The sequence below is a fragment of the Juglans regia genome, chromosome 7 (assembly GCF_001411555.2).
Source record: "Juglans regia cultivar Chandler chromosome 7, Walnut 2.0, whole genome shotgun sequence".
Classification (NCBI taxonomy): Eukaryota; Viridiplantae; Streptophyta; class Magnoliopsida; order Fagales; family Juglandaceae; genus Juglans; species Juglans regia.
Window position 1 is genome coordinate 27511057 of NC_049907.1, and position 6000 is coordinate 27517056.

Here is a 6000-nt window from a genome sequence, read left to right on the forward strand (position 1 = left end):
CTACATTTCCATATGGTGTCTTGCAGGGAGGTAAATTGTTCAGGAAATTTTGTTACTGAACCTGCTCCTGCTCGTTGACACCCACTAGGAAGGTAACAACTTTTTCCTTCGGGTAGCTGAGGACTAACTCGCGCTTCGTCGCAAAAAGGATAAAGCAACCTTTAAGGCCTACCTTTCCCTCTGTTGCCCCGCGGGGAGGTAATTCGGATAGCTATGTGACTGATCTGCTCCTCCACCTTGATAGGGTCGGGGTAAATTATTTGGGTGCCTCGAGACTGGTTCTGCTCCCTCGAACAAGGAGGCTGAGCTGCTTGCTCACCTATTATCCTTCGTGTGGAGGTAAGTTGTTCGGGCAATTAGTTCTTGACCCGCCCATTGATACCACATGAAATGGTAAACTTGGGTCAGGCTGGCGCTGATCTCACTCTTCATCACAATGGAGGTTGGGGTAATTTATTCGAGGAGCCGTGGGTCTGATCGTGCTCTCCTCTACAGGAGGGATAAAAGTAACCCTATGGCACCCTGCCAGGAGGTAAGTTATTTGGGGAGTCTATTGTTGGACTCACTTCCGCCTGTTGACGCTTACGAGGAAGGTAGACTTCTATTTTCGGGTGGCCAAAGTCTGACCTGCACTCCTCTCGCATTGTTGTTCTCGTTTCCTTGAATACTAGTTCCCTGACTTTGAATGTTCTCGGCTGCACAAGCTTGTTGAAGCACCTCTCATCCCTTCTTTTGTTGGTTGCGGCCTTCTCTCAGCTTCCAGTTGGATTTCTTGCAACAGGTCTAGCTGTTCTGCTAGCCGTTCGCTATTGGGTTCTTACTCGAAATGCTGAACTCTGTATGAAGGGACTCCAATCTCTACTGGCGGCATTGCCTCGTGACTATATGTGAGGGTGAAGGGAGTTTCCCCGATTGACGTCTTAACCGTGACCCGGTATGCCCATAGCAAGGATGGGAGCTCCTCGGCCCATGCCCTCTTTCTATCGTCAAGTTGCTTGTTGAGTCTTCCCATTAGCATCTTGTTAGTTGCCTCGACTTATCCATTGGACTGAGGATATCCTGGGGATGAGTATAAAAACTCGACTCCCAATTCTCGGCACCAATTTCGATAATGGTCGAAATTGAACTGCCTTCCGTTGTCTCAGATGATAGTGTGCAAGATGCCAAACCTGCAAACCACTGACCTCCATAAGAATCGCGTGATATTGCTCACAATGATAGTGGCTAAGGCTTTGGCCTCGACCCACTTGGTGAAGTAATCCATGACCACCACTACGAACTTGACTCCTCCTTTGCCTGTGGGAAGTGGGCCAACCAAATCAACTCCCACTGGGCAAACGGCCAGAGTGATGTGATCGATGTCCACTTCTCTGGCGGGCAATGGGGAATTTGGGCATATTCCTGGCACTTCCAACACTTCCCTGTGTAATCTTTGGCATCTCGGAGGGCTCGAGGTCAGTAATAACCTGCTCTCATCACCTTTTTGGCTAGCGCCTATCCTCCTAAATGGTTCCCGCATATTTCTTTGTGTATTTATGCCAATGTGTACTGCGCCTCCTCCAAGGAGATGCACCTTAAGAGAGGCGCCGAGTAACCCCGTCGGTAGAGGACTTCATCGATCATGATGTAACGTGCCGCTCTATTCTTGATTTTTCTTGCCTCCTGCTATCTTCAGGTACTTCGCAAGTTTCCAAATACCCGACTATATCCCCTACCCAACTTGGGGTCCCGGGTTGTATTTCCATTACCTCGAGTCCGATCGCAGGTACTTTCACAGTTCTAATCACCGTATTCTCCAGCAAGGGAGAGTTCTCTTTCCCAGATGCTGCACATGCAAGCTTGTCTACTTTCTGACTTTTTCGCTCTTGGTACTTGTTGAACTTGGAAGTATGTGAAATGAGTACACTCAGCCTCTACCAATGCCAGATATCTTCTTAACTTTTCACTCTTCATAGCAAATTCCCCCCTACTTGATTACCACCACTTGAGAATTAGCCCAAACTTCGATTTTGACAGCTCTTAAAGCTCTAGCCGCCTGCAGTCCCGAGAGCAATGCTTCATACTTTACTTCATTATTTGTTGTTTTGAATGCCAATTTAACAGCATAATTGTGTTCTTCTCCTTCGGGTGCCACGATGTGCACCCCTACACCCCTTATAGCCCTGCAAGACGAGACGTCAACGAATACTTGTTAGGGCTTTACGGGATGTGCACCATCATCCACCGCTACAAACCCGGTGAACTTGGCGATAAAATCTATTAACACTTGTCCCTTTATGGTGTTTTGAGGCACGTAATCAATATCGAACTCGCTCAACTCCACTGCCCAATTCATGAGGTGTCCTGAAGCATCCGGTCGTTGTAATACCTTCTTTAAAGGAGTCTCTGTGAGGACTCATACCGAGTGAGCCTGGAAGTATGGGCACAACTTTCGCATGATTATTACTAATGCAAAAGCAAACTGCTCTATGCGGGGGTATCGGGCTTTAGCTCCTTGATATGCCTGGCTTTTGGACCCCCTCTTCCTTGCACACTAGTGCTAAAGAAGCCGCCAGGGGGGATATGGCCAAGTACAAAGTCAATGTTTCCTCGCATCGAGGTTGGCTAAGGAGTCAGGCTCGTGAAGTACTTCTTAAGGGCTTCGAATGCCTGGTCGCACTCGTCATCCCATGTCTTCGCTTTCCGTAAGACTTTTGAAAACAGTAGACATTTGTTGGTTGATCTTGAGATGAACTTGTTGAGGGCAACTACTCGCCCAGCCAACCTCTGCACTTTGTTTATGTTTCGAGGTGGGTCATGCTGAGGATGGCATCCACCTTCTCAAGATTGACTTCAATACCTTGTTCGGACACCATGAACCTCAGTAATTTTCCTGACCCAACACCGAAGGCTCACTTTGCCGGGTTCAGCTTCATTTGGTACTGCCGCATTATCACGAAAGCCTCTCTTAAGTTGTTCAAATGTTGTTCTAAGCAGGTGTCCTGCTTTTGACCAACAGATCATCCACGTAGACTTCCATGTTTTTTCCTATCTGAAGTAGTAAATTTGCACCTTAAGCTCGAGAAAAAAGTGATAATAATTAAGCATCCTAATATAGAGTCTTGTCCTTTTTTAGTATTCCTTTCATCCTCATATCTATGCTTTGGTTTGGTAAGTACTTAATACCATGCGAATCTCATTTAAATATATTTTTCTGTACATATGATCATAGAGTAACTTTTATTCAAACGTTGATTCAAGCACAAAAGGCATATTTATGGTAAGTTGAAAGTTTTGGGCTAGTGAAGTATTTATCTGATTTTATTCACTCTTCAAATTAAAATCAACTTATCTACATAGACTACACTTATGTAATTAACTTATTTGGGCTTTGTGTGTGTGAGTCCTTGCAATGAGAATGTTGTTTAAGCATAGTTATGTCATATGTGCATCTGAAATAGGACTGAAGTGAATAAATGTCGGGGGACTTTTCTTCTACCATTTTTGTAGTTTGTTTTCCAAGTTGTCACTATAATTAGTGCTACGCCATTTGAAATTATAGTTTTTTGTGCTACCTTAGAAGTTGGGACTATGTACTTATTTGTCACCATAGAGTTGCCACCATGAGTTACAGGGCAGAGTTGCCACCATAGAGAGAGAGAGATGAAGGGAATGGAGGAACTCACCCAATTTTTATGGTGGTTCAAACCAATTCCGGCGGTACCACATCGATCAACGTTGGTTGCAAGTAGGAGTGTAAGAAAAAACCAAGAAACTGATCAAACTAAACTGGTTTGGTTTGGTTCACAAACGGTTTATTAATATAAACTCACTCTTAAATATGAATAAAAATAAATTATTAATACGTTATTATTTATCCTTATATATTAAATTACATACTTACATATATAATATGTTATAAGTATAAGCATACACATATATATAAAGTTTCCTTACGTAGTGTATGCATGCTCTACTAGGGTTCCTTAGTGCGGCACATATCCTTCGTGGGTGGTAATGAGCGGCCCTCCGGTCGCATTTGGTACCGGCGGGCTGGAGGAGAATAATCCGGCAGGGCCCCCTCTAGCCGGGTTGGAGTGTTCGGCTGGGAATAATCCTGAGGCGTCCGATCGTAGAACGTTCGTGGAGGCACTACAACGACCTGTTCCTTCTCCGAAATTTAAACTCCTAATTCGACGTCATGAGGTGATTAATTGTGAACTAGGATTTGTTTTTTCGGATATTGAGATGGTGAGGGTAGCAGAAGACTTAGGGTGTGTTTGGCAAGTGAGAGTACTTGAGGTACTCTCACTACTATTCTTTACTTTATTATTACTTTTTACCTACTTTTCTACTATTCATTACTTTTTACCTACTTTTTACTACTATTCAATATTTTATTATTACTTTTTCATTACTTTTTCACTACTATTGACAAACATTCTCAACACTTCTCAACACTTCTCACTACCCAAACGTACCCTTAAAATTTGCTTTGGTCCTAAAATTCCTGAACACTAGACCATCCATCGATGTTTTGCATAAACATATTATTAAATCATGGGGGTTTAGTGAGGTGCCAATGATCAGTTTTATGGATAATTTTCATCTCCTCTTGCACTTAGCGAATGAGAAAGATTATCTCCATGCATGGGCACGTGAAGGTCATGTGGTTGCAGGAGTCCGATTCAGGCTCTTTAGTTGGACGGTGGGGTTTGATGTTAAAAAGGAACCCTCCATTGCACCCCAATGGATTTTTTTGCCAGGTCTTCCACTGCACCTGTATCGACTGCATTGCCTTAAAAGTTTTGCAGCAAGGTTTGGAAACATTTTAGGCACAGACAATGCGACTATTTACAGAACACGTGCCACATGGGTGCGGTTGTGCGTTGAAACTGATCTCAAGGACAATCCGTTTGCAGGCTTTCCTGTGATGGTTGGGAATTCGAATCAGATATGGCAGGCAATGATATATGAGAAGCCAGGTTTCTACTGTAACAAGTGCTTTAGACAAGGCCATACCGAGGTGGTATGCAGAAGTGGGCAGCGTGCTAAAAATAGTAATAATGTGAGCAAGCATGGGAAAGGGGGTGAAAATAAAGATGAGGCCAAAGTCTGGAAGGAAGTGGGACGGAAGAAACCGGTGGTTGAGCCATCGCATGAGGAACGAAATAAGGTTTATGAGGATAAGGTTGAGACTAGGAAGGTGGGGGTCAGTACTGTGGAGAAAGGAAAAGAGGTTGTGATCATAAGTCAGCCGGCCGAGAAAGAGAGCTTGGACGGGGGGAGATGTAACGCCCCGATCCCACAGGGATTGAAGAGTTACTCCCTATAACTTAAAACTCACAATTCATCAATATATTTATAGACTCCAAAATATAACGTCGTCAGAAAACTACAAAATCTCTTAATAAAATCCTCAACTTCTCAGAAATCTTCTATGAGTAATCCACTATGCTTAAATAATCATCTCATCGATGCTCCAAAATCCTGATCCTTAGCTGGACTATTCAAAAATCATCTGAAAAATAATTGGAGATAAGGGGTGAGTTATCATCAACTCAGTAAGCAAATGACATATACTAGTGTGTAAACATGATCATTTTCACAGAGTTCAGAATGCAGAAACAAAACATTTCAGTATCAATATGCAAATCTCAAAAAAATACAAATTATCAGAAAATCAGAGCGACTTCTCAAATATTTCATATTCAGAACCAACTTTTCTTATTCAAAGACTCATTTGGCACAACATGATTGAACATCTTCGGCTTATCATATCATGTCAGAGCATCATATCAAAACATAGACTATGTTTAACCCCCGTGGTAGGGTTGTGCATCCTGCGGAAAGCCAAGCAGAACATAAATCACCATGTTACCAAAGCGATTGCACTCAGAACAAAAAAACCACTATTATATCCCGTGGCGGGCCAGAGGTCACTATTATCTCCCGTGACAGGGCCAGAGGTCACTATTATCTCTCGTGACAAGGCCAGAGGTCACTATTATATCCCGTGAC